The 20749-nt window shown below is 40.4% G+C and overlaps 2 pseudogenes; both read left to right on the plus strand.

Annotated features, from left to right (window-relative positions):
• Window positions 1-1601: 1601 nt before the first annotated feature.
• Window positions 1602-3926, plus strand: LOC104452952 (annotated as a pseudogene).
• Window positions 3927-18063: 14137 nt separating this feature from the next.
• Window positions 18064-20034, plus strand: LOC104452943 (annotated as a pseudogene).
• The last annotated feature ends 715 nt before the right edge of the window (window positions 20035-20749 follow it).

Here is a 20749-nt window from a genome sequence, read left to right on the forward strand (position 1 = left end):
ATGTCACAAAAAAGTTTAAGGTAAATGTATCATAATGGGCATAATTTGATTTTTTTATATAGTTTTTTTTCCATTAATAGATTGGTCCTAAGTTTTTAAAATTTTATAATTCATAACTTACAATGTAGTTAGTAATCATTTTGTTCCTAAGAACAATTTCTACTTAGAAATGGCTTTTTCTGATTCTATTCATCGGACAAGCTGTTGAGCATTCGAAAACATTTGGTAACTACACAAAATTTTTATTCTTGAAATTAAAAAAGAAAAGAAAAAAGAACAAGAACACGTTGGGTAAAATCTTCAATTTTTTTGACATAGAAATTCTTTTTATTTTTCAATCATTATCTAAGTTGTTTCTATTTTTTCTTTTATTATTCCTCCTCTAGCTAGCTTCGTTGTGGTTGGGTAAGGTCGGTCTTGCCATTGCTGGGCTAAGCTGATGGCTAGGTGAGGTTGAGCCTCGCCTAGCCATAGCAGGGCTTCCCCGAGGCCGCGTGAGGTAAGAAGAAGAAGAAGAAGAAGGAGGAGGAGAAGAAGAAGAAAAGGAAAATAATCTTGTTTCAGAAATTGTTCCCAAGACAAAAAAAGTATAGTTTTTTCGACTTCTTATTTTTGTTCCAAATTTATTTCTTGGCCACCGATAAGAAGAAGAAGAAGAAGAAGAAATGAAACAAAATAAAAGAGAAAAAAGGAAAATAATCTTGTTTTAGAAATTGTTCTGAGGACAAAAAATGTATAATTCTTTCTACTTCTTATTTCTGTTCCACATTTATTTCTTGACCACTGATCTGTTTTGGAAAATAGAAAAATTAGCTGGAATTACTAAACGGATTTTTGATCTTTTTCTATACCAAGGAATAAAAAAATAGAAATAGGAAGAAATTGGAGTGTTACTAGACAGGCTTTTAATAGATTTCCTAACAAGAAATTTGTTAGATATGAATTTTGAGCATATGATGGTGTCAACATATATAAGGTCAATCGTGATACATTTGGTAGAAAGCAATTTGCTTCCTTAAAATACTTAGCATTCCGGATGGCAAAGACCTAATTAATCTAGGATGTCGGATTTGAGATATAAGGATTCTGACAAAAAAAAAAAAAAAAAAAAAGAACACAAATATATGGATGGCCATCCAAAATCCATCCTATTTCTATCTTTTCGAATTGGAATTAATTTCAAATTAAGTTAATCGTATCGAATTTGCTTTTTCCTTGTGATTGGAATTGTGCAAATGATGAGTTATCACGCATGTGTAAGCTAATAATAATTTTTCAAAAGCAAAAATGTGTGGGGAGGCATACACGTGCATTATAATATATATATATTAATGCATCATCAGACAGCATTATCATTATAATATTGGTCAGGATCTTAAGCTTTTTGTAACTAACCAAAGATGGTCGGAGCAAACGCGGTCTTCCGTGTCTGCTTCACTTCACCACGTCATCTCCGATCCGCCGCTCACCGAAGCTTCCAAAGATCTCAAGCCCGCCGGAGAGAGAACTTCGACTCTATCTCTCTGTCTCTCTCTTCTATATAAGCCGACAGCCTGCGAGCGCCGCTCAATGCCAATCCTATCAAACACCGAACAACTGCCATGGCAAGCGAGCCGCGAGCCTCCTCCCATTCCGACGGCAAGCGCACCGTTGCGCCCTACATTAAGGCGATCTCGGGCTTGCTCGGGGGCACAGTGGAGGCGTGCTGCCTCCAGCTGACCGACGTCATCAAGACGCGGCTCCAGCTCGACAAGTCTGGTCCGCACAAGGGGATCGCCCACTGCAGCGCCACCGTCGCCAAAACCGAGGGCGTCTGAGCCTGACGCCGTTCACGACACACCTGACACTCAAGTACCCGCTCCGGATGTGGTCGAACGCCATGTTCGAGTCGAAATTCAAGGACCCAGAGACCGGGAATGTCACCAACAAGGCCAGGTTCTTGTTCGGCTTCGGCGCCGGGGCGTTCAAGGCTCTCGTGATTGTCACTCCATTTGAGGTTAGCGGTTGATCGGGAATGCGGTTGGTTGGGTTTTGAGTTGATTGGGGGTGAAGTTGGTTTGTTGCTATGTGATCTAAAATGTAGGTTTATTTTTTAGGAATCGTACGGCTGAAAGGATTAGATGAAGTTAAGTTTTGTTGTTTGTAGTTCAATGAGGAGGACGCAAGAAGATATGATATTCTTGAAAGGTTGCTTATGCCTTGATGGAAGGGAAATGGAGGGGCTCAAAAGTACGTCAATGCTGTAAACCACTATTGTCAGGATGCATGCAAGGATGGCTCCATTTGTTTTATAAAAAAAAAATTAATGATTTGAAAAAATAATTACTCATACTACTTGAAATTATTAACTAATGAAAATATTTTCATTGTCAATATCAATTTATTTCTAAGGTTAATACCCTAAAAAAACTCCAAATTAATATATGTGTGACAAATTTACCTCAATTTATTTTTTTTAATCATGAAAAATCCTAAACTGGTATATTTGTGACAAATTTATCCCAAACTAATTTATTCGACCGCAAAAAATTCCAAACTAGTACATTTATGACAACTATATCCTCCGTTAAATTAAATTAATACCACAAAAAATCACAAAAATTGTATAACTATGACAAACAGAGAATAAAATCCCAAATTGGTACATTAGCTAACTGTTACGTGTCATTCAAGTTAATAATTTTATAGTAAAATTTAATGGAAACTAACAGACGGTAAATTTGTCACAAGTGTACCAATTTTGGGTAAATTTGTCAAATGTATACTAGTTTAGGGTTTTTAGTGGTCAAAAAAATTAATTTGAGGTAAATTTGTCATAGGTGTACTAGTTTGGATTTTTTAGGGTATTAACCCTATATCTAAATATATAGTTAATTCATTTTTGTAAGCAACACCGATGATTATTTTTTAAAAGATGTTTTTTAAATCATTCATTTTTTTTTTTGGGAAGAAAAACACACTTTTAAATTTCAAAAGGATTATAACCAAAGTCTAGCATTATAATCCTTCCTACTACTTTTATGTAATCACCGAGATGTACAACAATATAGATAGTTCCTTTTCCTTGAGACTAGCATCAAAATACATGGAGAACTAGTGGAGAAAGAATTAGCCTTTTTCATGTGAAAGAAGAGTACATGGAAATTTTGCAGGTTCTTTCGTAGGGCTAGACTCATTATTTGCTTGTCTGTTGGAGAAGCTCGCCTAGGTCTGGTTAAATACATATGTAGTTAGTAACATTGTAGATTTTAACAATGAGTAAACGCAGATGCTTTTGATGTTGTTCTACTTGAGTTTGCTGAAAAGGTTCGTGCTGCGTAATGGTTAATCTGGCGAGTTGTGTAAATTACATGTATCGCGTGGGAACTAACTGATGAGGTCATTGGCAGGTTGTCAAGATCAGACTGCAGCAACAGAAAGGTTTGAGTCCGGAGCTTTTGAAGTACAAGGATCCTATTCATCGTGCCCGGACGATTATTTGCGAAGAAGGCCTTCGTGGGCTGTGGTCAGGGTCTGCGCCGACAGTCATGCGCAACGGACCCAACCAGGCTGCTATGTTTACAGCCAAGAATGCTTTTGATGAGTTACTATGGAAGAAGCACGAAAGCGATCACAACGTCCTCTGACCATGGCAGTCCATGATTTCAGGATTCTTCGCAGGAACTATAGGCCCGGTGTGCACCGGGCTCTTCGATGTCGTCTAGACGAGGCTGATGGCTCAAAGCCGACATGGTGGAGTGTTGAAGTGCAAGGGCATGATTCATGTCCTTCAGACAATTTCTAGAGAGGAAGGACTTCTCGCTTTGTGGAAAGGACTCCTGCCTCGGCTCATGAGAATCCCGCCTGGCCAGGCCATCATGTGGGCCGTTGCTGATCAAGTAACTGGACTCTATAATAGGAGATTTCTCGAAACTGCGCCGGTCTAGTTATTGATTGATATTGGTCTTTTCTCTTGTTCTATTTTGTGGCCATTTTGGAGGGTAGTCATCAAGGAGCAAAGCCGGCCACCCGGGAGGAGTTGCCACTCCTCCCGGTCCTATCATTGGGGGTTTATCAGCCTAGTATGCTAGGAGATGACAGTGACCTCCCTCTAGGTGGGATCCCAGTGCTAGAAGCGCTGTGGCCGGAGAGCCCAGTGGGGCTTTTATCCCGCGTTTCTTCCCTTCACTTGCCTTGTAAATGGCTTGTGGAGGGAAGACACCCTAGGATGGCCGATTCAGGGTGGAGCAGTTTAAAGACCTGCTCAGGTCTCTAGTTATTGATTGATATTGGTCTTTTCTCTTGTTCTATTTTGTGGCCATTTTGGAGGGTAGTCATCAATTGTTTGATTAGATTATCTTCTTCTTAGTTGTCTAGTTGACCACCACTTATCTAGACGCGGTCATAAGTGATTTTGAATTGTAATTCTATGATGTCTCCAATTGGCAAGCTTTCTAAAAGCATGTACTTTGCTCCTTGATTCAATTTGAGTTCCAACGGCAATCCATGATCTAAATGTAAATAATACTTAAAAATCTAGACTTCTTCGGTTTGTCATTACTTTTGTGAAAAAAGCTATCGTTAGATTTAAGGAAAATTCCAAATAAGGGCATGATGTGAACCTTATTTTAAATAAAGACCTGAAGTGTCATACTTTTTTTAAAAGGTCCGAAGTGTATCTTATTTTAAGTAAGAGCCTAAAGTGATCATGTTAGTTTCAAATAAAGGCTTAACCTTATCAACTAGTTATGGACATTTCTGTCATTTACTTTTTTTTTTAATAAATTCTTTCCTTTATTTTCTTTCTTTTTCCCTTTTCTTTTTTTGGTTCTAGGAACAAAAAGAGAATTAATGTCATTTTCGAAAATTAAGCTCAACGTGACCTAATACTTGTCTTTACACAGTTAATACAAGGTCAGGTCTCCTAACTTGATCCAAGTCCCCATTATTCAAATTAAAAAAAATAAAAAATTCAACAATTTAGGAAAAAAATCTAGAAATTACATTTTGAATAGTTTTACTACATTTTAGTGTAAATTCTAGTTTAGAATTAGTTTAGCATAAAAAATCTTTTTTTTTTTTTTTGATAAAAACTAGATTCAAAATTGAATAAGCTTTTAGGGCTTTACTCTATGGATTTTTGAATGCTGTTTTCTTTTAAAGACAACGTTAGGTCACAAAAGCTTAGTGACTCTAATCTTCTTCCTTTAAGATAATATTCGAGACATTATTTAAAATCTTATGCAATTATGTTTCAATAGAAAATTAGATGGCTCTGAACAAGTCTTTTGCATTATCATTTGTCTTGTGTTCATAGTAGTCAAATAGGCCTATGCTCCATGGATTCTCGAAGTCATTTGCTTGAAGGTTTGATGAGTTGTGCAAATAAATGCATCAACTTTAGGATCATTTCCATCCTCAATTGTTTCATCATTGCCCATTCTACCAAGCAACGTTTGCTCTTCTTCTTGCAGTTGAAAAAGCTTAGAACGTCTATGCACATGTTTCTCATAATGCCCAAAGTTTTATTGTCAGCCTCCTCATATTGTGAGTCATAAATTAGTGGGATTCTCTATTACCATTTCCAGCTATCTATCTTTAACTAACATTACTTTGGATTTTCTAAGGTCATTTTAATATATATATATATATTTTTTTTTTTGATGCTGGAGGAACCACTTTGGCCAGCAGCCGCCATGTAAACCCCCAGGTGTTGATAGCAGGGAAACCACCACCCCGGCGACATGTGTAAATCATCACACATAGCGCTTCAGCCTCCTTGCTTCGCAGGGGCTTCGAACCTTGGCCTCCACCGGGGAGAGCAAAGGATCTACCCTTTATGCTGCAACGGTCGGTGGTTCGTTTTAATATATCTTGATCAATTAGATCCTTACAAAAGTCCGTTTTTAATTCAAATATGAATTGTTAAGTCTCCACTGACATTTTTTTATAATTAAATGAAAAATTAGGGAATAGAAATTTTCAGGGTTGTACGAAGCATATTTTTGTTCTTTTTCTATTTTAGGAATAGAAATTTTGTGCAGTTATCAAACATATGCTTCTGTGAAAAAAACTCATATAGGGAATAGAAATAGAAAAAAAAAATATCTGAACAAAAATTGTTTCTAGGAGTAGAAATGTAATCAAACTCACCTTAGGTGTTATGAATTTTTCGATGAAAATGAGCTGAGGCAGAAGTGGCAAACAGGAATTTTAGGAAGATGTTGTTTGCCTTTTCTCAGTTGATCTCTACTCTAAACACACACGATCTTTTAGTCAAGAAAATGTCATGCATACAGAGGATCATTCTCCTGTGCTTGCAATTTCGACTTCCGCTATATACCGACTCTTCAATGCCGATCATTTACCGAGTTGTTAGACTGAGTCATTCGATTCTCGGTGAAATCCTTTGAGAAGACTATATTAAATCTTCCTGTGTTTTGATTGACTGAGTCAAGACATCTCTTTGCTCAAAAAAATTTCATCATCCTTCTTGGCCGTGTTTAAGAAGACAAGAAATTGATTTGATTCGTTGTTCTTAGTAGATGAAAATCTTAATGAGGATTCAAAGTAAATTGATTGATGCAGTAAGTCCTAGAGGAGGCTGCATGCGAATGGCAAAAGTTGGCTCTCTTGACTCTTTGAGAGACACAATTTTGACCATCATCTTGTAGTCGATTTCTAGAGTGTATAGCACGAAAAAGGCAGACTCAATTAGCTGCTAGGTAATCTAGATAGCGATTTCCAGAAAACACATTGAAGAAAATGCAGTGCTTCACGAGATTTTCTTTCGAGGATGTTCGTGATCTACATATGGATAGCAGCGACACGAGTGCAGAATCATTTCTGAACATTCTAACCATTCGAGCACTTCTCGCCACAATCCAAACCCTCCACTACCGTCCCATTGAAAAATAATCTTTTTCTAAAATTTCTGTTTCTTGTGATAGCATGGTCATAAAATTTTAAAATTTTAACCCATCCGTGGGCAGCCGCGTTGGTATTCATTTTCCCCTGCTTCGATGCGGTCGAGAATTCGAATCCCCGCGACACTAGCGATTTAAGTGGGGGCCCTGGTGGTGGGTTGCTGGGCCAGCTTCTCCCGAGGTATAGTCACTATTCGGCCTTCACCGCGGAGGCCCGTGAGACTCCAAATCGGCGTAAGTCGACAAGGGCATGCTCCGACGGATCCTTGGTCACTAAAAAAACAAAATTTTAATTTTTATATTCTGTAACTTAGTCTATTGGAAACAAATTTTGAGTAGTTGTGACTGAAAAATTGTCTTTTTTATTTTTGATTGATCTAACATCCCCTGGTCGTTTGACTTCTTGTTTGACTTTGCCGCTATCATTTTCTCCACTCTAGCCTAACTTCCCATTTATGTTTAAATCTTTAGGTTCAGTTGGTCTTGAATTTTTAATTATGTGACTTAGTCTATTAGACATGAGTTTTGAGTAGCTGCATCTGCAATTATGGGTTCGACCATTACTTATTTAGTACTTTTTTTTCTTCTTTTTTGGATCATCGAACACCCCATGTTGGTTTGAGTATTCATTTTTCCGCAAAGTCACCAAAAACCCTAAACTCGCTCTAATTTTTTTTTTTCGTAACACCAAACATCTCAAACTTGTACTTTTGTGATTCATTTACCTTCCGTCAAAATTCTATCAATGAGAGTCGTTAAAAATCTACCTATATAAATGCTAGAGAGCAAACAAAGTTAACATGACGCACACATGGATTAAGTAAAATAAAAATGACATTCTTTTAGCTGAAAAATCATTTAACGAAACCTTAATAGAGGGTAAATGTGTCACATAAGTACAAGTTTAGGGTTATTTATGTTACAAAAAAATTTAAGATTAATGTGTTATAGTGATATCGTTTGGGGGGTTTTCATGGTTATTTCCTTGATAGTTTGGTCTTAAGTTTTTAAAATTTTAGAATCCGTGACTTAGTAGATTTTCTAACAAGAAATTTATTAGACACGAATTTTGAGCATATGATAGTTTTGGCAAATATGGGGTCAATCATTATCCATTTGGTAAAAAAACAATTTGCTTCTTTAAAATGCTCTGGCATTCCGGATGGCAGAGACCTAATTATTCTAGTAAGTCGGATTCAAGATATGGGCATTCTGACCAAAAAAGAAAGAGATGGAGATGGCCATTGTGGCATTCGCATTTTTGCAGACCTCGGAAAAATAACGATACGTCGCGGATTGACGAAATTGTTATCGGAATTCGTCATCGTCGGCACCACATTCGACCCCGTTTCATCGCCACCCAACGTCCCGAAACATCCAACATATTTTTATGAGACCGCCGGGTTCCTATGCACGGCCATGCGGCCATGTTCGTTTCTTTTCCTATAGAAGCCGGTCAATAAAAGGAAAAAGCTTGACCTATGCAGCCCTTCTTTCCGCACGTGAAGAGTCGTGCAACCGGTCAACTATGGAAGAAATTGTTGACCAAAACGGCCACGTGATTGCCTCACTTTCTGCCAGCGAAGAAGAAACCCACGGAGAAGTCACGCTGGCTCGGCAAGAGGGAAGATCAGCATGCAGGAGGCCACGTCTTCGACAGCTGCCCCTTGCGCGTGCGGCCACCGAGCTCCACGTTTATTGACTCTTAAAGTCAGCTAATATAGTGAACAAAATGCTCGTAGATGAGGGCAGGAGAGAGAAAGAGTCGTACGAAACCAGCAAGTGAGAGAAAGTGAGCAGTGGGCGAGCGAGTACGCGCGAGAGAGAGAGATCTGCGAGTAGTGAGCGCGCGAGTGTGAGCAGCGAGGGAAAGGACCGCCCCTCCGCCGTGTGCTTGGATGCCATCGCTGTTCCCATCACGCCGAAGCCACCGTTCCACTTGAGCCGCAGCTGCCGCACCACCGCACCGAACCCCTCACTATTAACACCGTAAGACTTGAGGCAAGTGACAGTCTAATAGCTTATGTAATGCAATGTTGTTATTGTCTGATGTAGTGCAGTTAGATTTGGGAAAGGTTTGAATTTGGATGCCGAATGCTGAGTTATTGGGTGATTGAAGTAGATGGGAACCATGAAATTGAGGAAATGCTTTGATTTTTTCCTATGTATTTCGATTCTGTTGAACTATAGTCAAAAGATCAATTTTTGGTGGACTTTTTGAAGTGAGATAGCCGCTGTGTGGGCATGGAATCCTATTGAATCCGCATTGCCCAAAGTAGGTCAGGTATAGCCCGGTAACTTTGTCGATTTTCTAGGAAGAATTTTAGTACGAATTGGGTCCCGACTTTTTCATGAAAGTTGTGAGGAATTGTTTAAACTAGGACATATGTTTTGGTCAGTTTTTTGAAGTCAATATAACGGCATAAATTTCTTTTAACGAATGGTACTTTTATGCTAGAATGTGAATTCTGTGACGTAGGAAATCTGGGGCTGAGTTATGTGAATTAGTGCTCTTTATACACGACTAATTTGGCTTAGTATTCTTCATGAAATTCTTTCCTTTAGATCTCATCTATAACATACCAAAAATTTAGAATTTTCTGAGTTCGCTTATGAGCTATTCCAAAAATTTTAATAAAATTGTGCATTCTGGTTTTTGGGTTGTCTTTATTCCGAATTTGCTCAATTTATCCCAAAGGTGAATGCATCTTGAATTATTATTTGACCTGATGGTTTTTGGCATTCAGCATATTATTCAACATTGAGATTTCGATGAAAACTCATGGAACTTCCAATGTCATTGCATTGAAAATGTTTTTGATATTGAGATAATGTGAGATGATATTGTTGCCGTTGGACCCTCGGGTTAGCAATGCCCCGGGAGTCGGGAGGCCCATAAGGATCGTAGGGGTCGATGCCTTGTGGATGCCTGGGGTCTGCAGTGCCCCAGAGGTTTCCCGGGGAGTGTCGGGATGCCCGGTTGTATGTCGGTACGTAATTCCGAAGGGTAGGGGTAACCATTTTCATGGGAGCCCCGGAGATTTCTCGTGATGCTAGGTGAGGTGTGTTAAATTTATGACTCGAGTTTGAGCGTTTGCAAAAACGCAATTCCCTGGACTCCTTAAAACTGCACAAATGAGGAAATAATTAAAAGAGGAATTTTCCCTTTTGGAGTGAAGTTGCCAAAGTATTCTTTTCTTTGTGAAAGACGCCGCTGCAAGTTTAACGGAAAGAAAGAAGCCGCGTGAAGCCTCACATGAATGGAAAGTAGTGGGGCCCAAGGTCAAAGGTTTGACCTTGGGCACACACACACGTATAAAAACATAATCTAATTTCCCCTTTTCGGTGGCTTGCATGAAGTCGGTGAAACCCTACGAAGCTGCACGTTTGACGATCAACGAAGCCGCAAGTCCTCCGCGAGAAGCTTGAAGAGATACGCGATTTAATATGTACGCGAACTGGGTGTACGTAGAGCGTTGTATTTTGGAGCTTGAACATGCGGTAATTTTGTGCCGTGAGTTAAATTTGGGGTTAAATTGGGGTTTGGGAAAAATCGAGAGATGTTTGAGTGACTTGAGTGTGTAATCTCCTTGTATCGCTTGATCTATAGTGAAATTCGCTGCTGCTCTCCCCGTGGACGTAGGTTTTTACGACTGAATCACGTAAATCTGGTATCTGATTTATTTTCTTCTTTTGTCTATATTATTGTTCGATCGCTCATTTTTTCGCAACAAGTGGTAACAGAGCCAGGTTTGGCTAAGTTGAAGCGAATCGATGGTGACATAAGAAGTAAAAGTGAGAATCGACAGATTTGATTGGAAAGATTTTAGTTTCTGGAAAATGCAGATTGGAGATTATATTTATCAGATGAAACTGCACTTGCCCTTATCTGGGGAGAAACCAGAGACGATGAAGCAAGTTGATTGGGATTTGCTGGATAGACGAGCTATAGGTGTTATTCGGCTGACGTTGGCTCGTAATGTCGCGTTTAACATCCTGAAGGAGAAGACCACTGCTGATTTGATGTAAGCCCTATCAGATATGTATGAGAAGCCCTCTGTGATCAACAAGGTCTGTTTGATGCGACGTTTGTTTAATTTGAAGATGAGCGAAGGTGTGTCAGTTGCAGATCATATCAATGAATTCAATGTGATTGTTAGTCAATTGAGTTCAGTTGAGATTGACTTTGAAGATGAGGTACGTGCTTTGATTCTGCTATCTTCATTGCCTAATAGTTGGAATACTACTGTTACTACTGTTAGTAATTCCTCTGGATCAACAAGTTTGACATTTGATGGGGTTCGAGATTTTATTCTGAGAGGGGACATTCGTAGAAGAGAATCTGGTGAATCTGTATCTACTGCTTTAGTAGGTGAAAATAGAGGAAGATCTAATATGAACAGACGTAGTCAATCTAGGATTGCTAATGTTGTCTGTTGGAGCTGTGGCAAGAGGGGGCATCTTAGAAGGGATTGCCTTAAGTTGAAGAATGAGAACGGTAAGGGAATTATAGTTGATTCTACAAATAATGTTGCAGCTATAGCAGATAATGCCGATTATGTCTTGTTTGTCATTAATGATTCATCGCTTGATGGATGGATTATGGATTCTGGTTGTTCTTTTCATGTCACACCAAATAGAAACTGATTTATCACTTATCAGTGCACGAGTAGTGGTAAAGTCCAGTTAGGGAACAACGCTGAGTGCGATGTTGTGGGTGTTGGTGATGTTAAAATGAGAATGCATGATGGTATCGTGAGGACATTGATCGGAGTGAGGCATGTTCCAGAATTGAAGAAGAACTTAATTTCCTTTGGTGCCATAGATTCAGCTGGTTGCAGGTATTCTTCAAAGGGTGGAGTTTTGAAGGTTGTTCGAGATGCCTTGGTGATAATGAAAGGAATCAAGCACGGAGGCCTGTATAAACTTCAGGGTGAGACAATGACAGGTTTCGCTCCGGAGACGTTGGATGCATCTATTCGAGAGTCTATTGATTGCTCGAGGAAGATCTGGGTGTTTGTGCTAATGCACAAGTTTGATGCTGGTGTCAGGATTACACAGTTAAGAGCTTTGATCGAGAGGGAGACTGGTAAGTCGATCAAGCATGTATGGACTAACAATAGCATGGAGTTTTGCTCGGAGCTGGCAAATAAATTCTGCATGAAAGAGGGCATAGTGAAACATCGCACTAGTGCCAGTAAATCACAACAATTTTCAGAATTGATGAGCAGAACATTACTAGAGATGGCTCGAAAAATTATCTCTAATGCTGGTATGGCTAGGAGATTCCTGGTTGATGTGCTAAGTACGATAAACTGCTTGGTGAATAGATCCCCATCAATTGCTATTGAATGGCGGATTCCTGAAGAAGTCTGGTCAGGTAACGTTGCTGGTTATTCTATTATTAGAATGTTTGGTTGCCCGTGTTATTTTCGAGTGAGTGATGGTAAGCTCGATTGGAGGGCAAGGTGCATATTCCATGGCTATGCACAAGGTGAGTGGGGCGATCGGTTGTGGTGCCCAAATATAAATTCACCTGTTGACAACAGAGAAGTTACCTTGACAAGTCTCCGATAATTCTAGCTAGGAGTGTTTGTGGTAGTGTTAATACAGATCTGAACGGTGTTCAGCTTGAGGTGGAGTTGCGACTAGAAACTCCTAAGGTAGCGAGTATGAGTACTAGCAAAGTAATCGACACAGATAGTGTTTGTAGCGAGGTGGAGCTTATAGAGTCAATGGTTGCTGTAACTGCTGAAATTAACAAGGTATGTATTCGATCTCCTGATAGATATGGATGTAACAATGGTTTTGCTTTATCTGCGGTTAAGGAGGTTGCATCAGAAAATCATTGCGAAGTAGTTAAAGGTGCATGTGGAATTGGTATTCTAATGAGATCCTCGGTTATGGCGAAGTTCAAGCAAGGCTTGGACTTGGATAATATCTGTGGCAGTTGAGCCCATCGGGGGCTATGGAAGAGTAGCAGCAGAATTTGAATTTTTGCGAAGCGATTGCGACTTGGCTCAAACATCGAGCCAAGGTGGAGATTGTTAAATTTATGACTCGAGTTTGAGCGTTTGCAAAAACGCAATTCCCTGGACTCCTTAAAACTGCACAAAGGAGGAAATAATTAAAAGAGGAATTTTCCCTTTTGGAGTGAAGTTGCCGAAGTCTTCTTTTCTTTGTGAAAGACGCCGCTGCAAGTTTAACGGAAAGAAAGAAGCCGCGTGAAGCCTCACGTGAATGGAAAGTAGTGGGGCCCAAGGTCAAAGGTTTGACCTTGGGCACACACACACACACGTATAAAAGCAGAATCTAATTTCCCTTTTTCGATGGCTTGCATGAAGTCGGTGAAACCCTACGAAGCTGCACGTTCGACGATCAATGAAGCTGCAAGTTCTCTGCGAGAAGCTTGAAGAGATACGTGATTTCATATGTACGCGAACCAGGTGTACGTAGAGCGTTGTATTTTGGAGCTTGGACAGGCGGTAATTTTGTGCCGTGAGTTGTGTTTGGGGTTAAATTGGGGTTTGGGAAAAACCAAGAGAGTGTTTGAGTGACTTGAGTGTGTAATCTCCTTGTATCGCTTGATCTATAGTGAAATTCGCTGCTGCTCTCCCCGTGGACGTAGGTCTTTATGACTGAACCACGTAAATCTGGTGTCTGATTTATTTTCTTCTTTTGTCTATATTATTGTTCGATCGCTTGCTTTTTCGCAACAAGGTGCGAAATGCCTAAGAGGTGTAACATAACAGCTCTGGATGCCCGGTGATTGAAAACCGGAGGCTTTCGCGACGCTAGGTTGGGTGCGAATGCCTGGAGGGACGCAAACACTGGTCCTTCGGGAGGAAATTTTTTTTGAATATTAAAACTGATGACTCTACTAATAACTGCGCCTGATTATGGGACGAAATTGTATGGCATGGAATGGGATGTGTCATAACGGTTTGGCCCTATAATCGGGATCCGTGCGATTGAAATTGGTGCATTCTGGTTTTGAAATTGCACTTGTTATTACTTTGAAAAGTCCCATGGATTTGATGCATACTCATTCCTTTGATTATATGTTTTCTCTATCTTGCATGAAATTAGATTATGATGGTTATGCACGATATAGTTTAATGGATCTTTCGCTGCTGGGTGGTTGTACTCACCCCTTTTTGGGGACTAACATTTCAGACTCGACAAGATGCTTATGCTACCCGTACCTCTCGGCACATTTTATGGAGTCCCGGTCAACCTGTAATTGGAAAGGTCAGAGCATCACCGTCTCGAGGTGCAAGGGTTGTCTTTTATACGAGTGCGGGTGTTGATAGTGTTTGACATTGGTCCTCCCGCCGGCCTCGTACTACAGGAGTATATTGTTGTTTTTGTCTGTCGAGATGGACGGACGCTAGGGCCGTTACCACTGCCGCTAGCAGATGGACTGGACGGATGGGTGTGACTGCGATATAGAGTCAGCAGATGCAAGATTTTTGGACGCCGACACTGACTGATTGACTTATGTATATATAACTGTTGGAAAAGTCGGGTATCTTTTGGAAAGTAGCCAAGTATAGAAACTACGGTATTTTGGTGTACCGACGAATGATGTCCATTTGGTTTAAGTAAATAAAAGTGTTCGGCTTTTACTTATCAAATGTTTAGTTGGTGCGCATCATTTCTGAATATAGGGAATGGAGTTTTTGGATACGCTTCCGCCATATAAATTGCACAGGGACCGATCTAAAAGATGTAAACCCGTAAGACTCGGGGACTTATCAAAATTCTATGGTATCGAGTAATAGACTTTCAGAGTAATAAACTCTGATACCATAGAATTTTGATAAGTCCCTGAGTCTTACGGGTTTATATCTTTTAGATCGGTCCCTGTGCAATTTATATGGCGGAAGCGTATCCAACAACTCCATTCCCTATATTCAGAAACAATGCACACCAACTAAACATTTGATAAGTAAAAGCTGAACACTTTTATTTACTTAAACTAGATGGACATCATTCGTCGGTACACCAAAATGCCGTAGTTTCTATACCTGGCTACTTTTCAAAAGATACTCGACTTTTCCAACAGTTATATATACATAAGTCCATCAATTAGTGTCGGCGTCCAAAAATCTTGCCTTTGCTGACCTTAGCTCGTGGTCACACCCATTCGTTCGGTCCATCTGTTGGCGGCGGTGGTAGCGGCCTTAGCGTGCATCCATCTCGACGGACAAAAACAACAATATACTCCTGTAGTACGGGGCCGGCGGGAGGACCAATGTCAAACACTATCGACACCCGAACTCGTATAAAAGACAGCCCTCGCACCTCAGGATGGTGATGCTCTAACCTTTCCAATTGCAGGTCGACCGGGACTCCATAAAATATGTCGGGAGGTACGGGTAGCATAGGCATTTTGTCTAGTCTGAAATGTTAGTCCCAAAAAAGGGGTGAGTACAACCACCCAGCAGCGAAAGATCCACTAAACTATATCGTGCATAACCATCATAATCTAATTTCATGCAAGATAGAGAAAACATATAATCAAAGGAATGAGTATGCATCAAATCCATGGGACTTTTCAAAGTAATAACAAGTGCAATTTCAAAACTAGAATGCACCAATTTCAGTCACACGAGTCCCGATTATTGGACCAAACTGTTATGACACGTCCCATTTCATGCCACACAATTTCGTCCCATAATCAGGCGCAGTTATTGGTAGAGTCATCAGTTTTAATATTCAAAAGATTTTTCCTCCCGGAGGACCAGTGTTTGCGTCCCTCCAGGCATTCACACCCAACCTGGCATCGCGAAAGCCTCCGGTTTTCAATCACCGGGCATTCAGAGCGTGTTACGTTACACCTCTTAGGCATCTCGCACCTCACCTAGTATCACGAGGAATCTCCGGGGCTCGCCATGAAAATGGTTACCTCTACCCTCCAAAATTAAGCATCAACATACAACCGGGCATCCCGACACTCCCAGGGAAACCTCTGGGGCACTGTGGACCCCAGGCATCCACAAGGCATCGACCCGTACGATCCTTATGGGCCTCCCGACTCCTGGGGCATCGTTGACCCGAGCGTCCAATGGCAACAATATCATCTCACATTATCTTAATATCAAAAACATTTTCAATGCAATGACATTGGAAGTTCCATAAGTTTTCATCGAAATCTCAATGTTGAATAATATGCTGAATGCTAAGAACCATCATGTCAAATAATAATTCAAGATGCATTCACCTTTGGGATAAATTGAGCAAATTCGGAATAAAGACAACTCAAAAACCAGAATGCACAACTTTATTAAAAATTTTGGAATAGCCCATAAGCGAACTCAGAAAATTCTAAACTTTTGGTATGTTATAGATGAGATCTAAAGGAAAGAATTTCATGAAGAATACTAAGCCAAATTAGTCGTGTATAAAGAGCAGTAATTCACACAACTCAGCCCCAGATTTCCTACGTCACAGAATTTACATTCTAGCAGAAAAGTACCGTTCGTTAAAAGAAATTTATGCCGTTATATTGACTTAAAAAATTTGACCAAAACATGTCCTAGTTTAAACAATTCCTCACAACTTTCATGAAGAAGTCGGGACCCAATTCGTACTAAAATTCTTCCTAGAAAATCGACAAAGTTACTAGGCTATACCTGACCTACTTTGGGCAATGCGGATTCAATAGGATTCCATGCCCACGCAGCGGCTATCTCACTTCAAAAGTTCACCAAAAATTGATCTTTCGACTATAGTTCAACAGAATCGAAATACATAGGAAAAAAATCAAAGCATTTCCTCAATTTCATGGTTCCCATCTACTTCAATCACCCAATAACTCAGCATTCGGCATCCAAATTCAAACCTTTCCCAAATCTAACTGCACTACATCAGACAATAACAACATTGCATTACATAAGCTATTAGACTTTCACTTGCCTCAAGTCTTACGGTGTTAATAGTGAGGGGTTCGGTGCGGTGGTGCGGCAGCTGCGGCTCAAGTGGAACGGTGGCTTCGGCGTGATGGGAACAGCGATGGCATCCAAGCACACGGCGGAGGGGCGGTCCTTTCCCTCGCTGCTCACACTCGCGCGCTCACTACTCTCTCGCAGATCTCTCTCTCTCGCGCGTACTCGCTCGCCCACTGCTCACTTTCTCTCACTTGCTGGTTTCGTACGACTCTTTCTCTCTCCTGCCCTCATCTACGAGCATTTTGTTCACTATATTAGCTGACTTTAAGAGTCAATAAACGTGGAGCTCGGTGGCCGCACGCGCAAGGGGCAGCTGTCGAAGACGTGGCCTCCTGCATGCTGATCTTCCCTCTTGCCGAGCCAGCGTGACTTCTCCGTGGGCTTCTTCTTCGCTGGCAGCAAGTGAGGCAATCACGTGGCCTTTTTGGTCAACAATTTCTTCCATAGTTGACCGGTTGCACGACTCTTCACGTGCGGAAAGAAGGGCTGCATAGGTCAAGCTTTTTCCTTTTATTGACCGGCTTCTATAAGAAAATAAAAGAACATGGCCGCATGGCCGTGGATGGGCATCCGGTGGTCTCATAAAAATATGTTAGATGTTTCGGGACGTTGGGTGGCGATGAAACGGGGTCGAATGTGGTGCCGACGATGACGAATTCCGATAATAATTTTGTCAATCCGTGACGTATCGTTATTTTTTCGAGGTCGGCAAAGATGCGAATGCCACACCATGCAAAATTCTACTTCTATATTAACTTCAAATCAAGTTAATCGTATCGTGTTTGCATTTTCCTCGCTCCTTCATTGGAATTGTGCATTTGATGAGTTATCACGCACATGTAAGCTAAAAATAATTTCCAAACGCGAAAATATATAGGAAGGTATACACGTGCTTTATAAAATTTATATATATCATTTCCATACCAGATTCTCTCTAGAGGGTCATTGAATGTGTTAATGCATACAGCATTGTCATGATACTGGTCAGGATCTTCACCTTTTTAGAACTAACCGAGATGGTAAGAGCAAACGTGGTCTTCCGTATCTGCTTCACTACCCCTTTCCATCTCCGGCGCTCCCCGAAGCTTCCAAGTTCTTAACCCCGACAGAAAGAGAACTTCGACTCATATCTCTCTCTCTCTATATAAGCCGACAACCTGCGAGCACTGCATAATGCCAATCATATCAAACACCGAACAACCGCCATGGCTAGTAAGCCGCGAACCTCCTCCCTCTTCAACTGCAAGCGCACCATCTTGCCCTACATTAAGGCAATCTCGGGTTCGCTCGGGGTCACGGCTGCCTCCAGCTGATTAACGTCACCAAAACGCAGCTCCAGCTTGACAAGCCCGGCGCCTACAAGTGGATTGCCCACTGCGCACCACCATCGCCAATGCCAAGGGCGTCCGAGCTCTCTGGAAGGGCCTGATGCTGTTCAGGACACACCTGACACTCAAATACACGATCTGGATGGGCTCAAAAGCCATGTTCCAGTCGGTGTTCAGGGAGCCGGAGACCTGGAATCTCACCAACACGGCCAGGTTCTTGTCTGGCTTCGGCGCCTGGGGTCGTTGAGGCTCTCATTATTGTCACTCCATTTGAGGTTAGCGGTTGATTGAGAATGCGATTGGTTGGGTTTTGAGTTGAGTAGGCTGAAGTTGGTTCGTTGCCGTGTAATCTGGAATATGGGCTTATCGTTAGGAATTGTACGGCTGAGATAATTAGGAGAGCTCCATTTTGTCGTTTGTAGTTTGATGAGGCGGAGGCAAGAAGATACTTTGTTCTTGAAAGGTTGCTGATGCCATGATGGGAGGGAAATGGAGGGTCTCAAAAGAGGATGTTTGTCAATGGTGTAAAACCACTATTGTAAAAATGCGTGCTAGGATGGCTACATTAACTTTTATTTGTTTGACGAAAAATGAATGATTTGAAAATTACATTTTCAAAAATAATCGATTACATTATTTGAAATAAATAGTTAATGAAAAGTATTTTTATTATCAATAACAATTTACATCTAAACATAATTGTGAATGATGAAAATTCTCATTTATTCGTTTTGGTAAGAAATATTCTAAATTATTCATTTTCCATGAAACAAATACACCTTTAAATTTTGGAAGGATTATAACAAAGTCTGGCATTATAATTCTTCCTGCTACTTTTTTTAATCACCGAGATGTACAAAAATAGGAATAGTTCCTTTTCTTTGAGATTAGCATCAAAATTTAAGGAGAATGAGTGGAGAAAGGTTAGTCATTTTCATGCGAAAGCAGAGAACATGGAAATTTTGCAGGTTCTTTTGTAAGGCCAGACTTATTATTTGCTTCTGTTAGAGATAGAGAAGTTCATTTGGATTAAATAAATATGTAGTCAGTGACGTTATAAGTTTTAACAATTAGTAAATGCAGATGCTTTTGGTGTTGTTCTACTTGAGTTTGCTGCAAAAGTTTATGCTACGCAATGATCATTTTGGCGAGTTGTGCTGCAAATTACATGTATTGCATGGGAGCTAAGTGGTGAGTCATTGGCAGATTGTTGAGATCAGACTGCAGCAACAAAGAGGTTCGAGTCCAGAGCTTTTAAAGTACAAGGGTGCTATTCATTGTGCCTGGACAATTATTCGCGAAGAAGGCCTTCGTGGGCTGCGGGCAGGGGCTGCGCCAACAGTTATGCGCAATGGACCCAACAATGCTGCTATGTTTACAGCCAAGAATGCCTTCGATAAATTATTATGGAAGAAACACGAAGGTGATCGTAAGGTCCTCCAATTTTTGGCAGTCCATGATGTCGGGATTCCTTTCAGAAACCACAGGTCCTGAGTGCACCGGCCCCTTCGATGTCGTCAAGATGAGGCTGATGGCTCACAGCCGACATGGTGGAGAGTTGAAGTAAAAGGCATGGTTCATGCCATTGGAACAATTTCTAGAGAGGAAGGACTTTTCGCCTTGTGGAAGGGACTCCTGCCTCGGCTCATGAGAATCCCGCCTGGCAAGGCCATTATGTGGGCTAATTATGATCAAGTAACTCGACTCTATGTAGTGACTTACCTTTTTCGCTCGGAGGGAAAAAGTCATTGGTTTAGGGTAGGTCTAAAAGATGGGTCTACAGCCTTCAAATATACACGAGCTCTCTCAAATTCATACCTTACACAATATTATAATATTCAATGTTAAGTTAAATTGACAATATGAGAATTTTCAAATAAGAAGTTGTCACTAGCATATAGGGGTCGAGGGGTCGACTAAAAATCAAGTGAGGTGTGAAAGTATACCTCACTTCCTATGCAACTAGAAATTATGATATGAGAGTTAAATATACTGATTATCTAATTAGTTCAATTTCAATGCCTAATCTTGTTTAAGCAATTAGTCCTAAAGTTTTTCCCTAATCAAGCTAAAGGGAAATAAGAATCAACGTATTGAAAGTGTGTAATCAAATAATAATTGAAATGAAAATGCAAACATTGACTTAGTATTTGTCTCCAAGAACAATCAAAATCTTATTATAAAGCTTTAAGGGCTTGTTCAATTTTAAGCACAACAATTTTTTTATAATATTTTATTGCATATTTTAAGAGAAAACTACTCAAAATCTAACTTCAAGTTTTTTTTTAAAATTTTTTAGGAAAAATAAAAAAATTGATTTTTTAAAATTTTAAAATATTTTCAAAAAAAAAAAATAATCTAAAAATAGGGCCTAGGCTGGGACCGGCTCAGGTCCATAGACCTAGGTCGCTAGGCCCTCAGCCAAACTAGGCCTGTCATGCGGGCCCAATCCAGCTCAAAATGTGAGTCCAACACAAAAAAAGTAAAACAAACTAAGCCCGGTCAACTAAAATAAAACCCTAGCCCAAAACCAAAACAAATTGGCCCTGAAAGAAAAAAAAGC

This window comes from Eucalyptus grandis, chromosome 1 (genome assembly GCF_016545825.1).
Source record: "Eucalyptus grandis isolate ANBG69807.140 chromosome 1, ASM1654582v1, whole genome shotgun sequence".
Taxonomy (NCBI): Eukaryota; Viridiplantae; Streptophyta; class Magnoliopsida; order Myrtales; family Myrtaceae; genus Eucalyptus; species Eucalyptus grandis.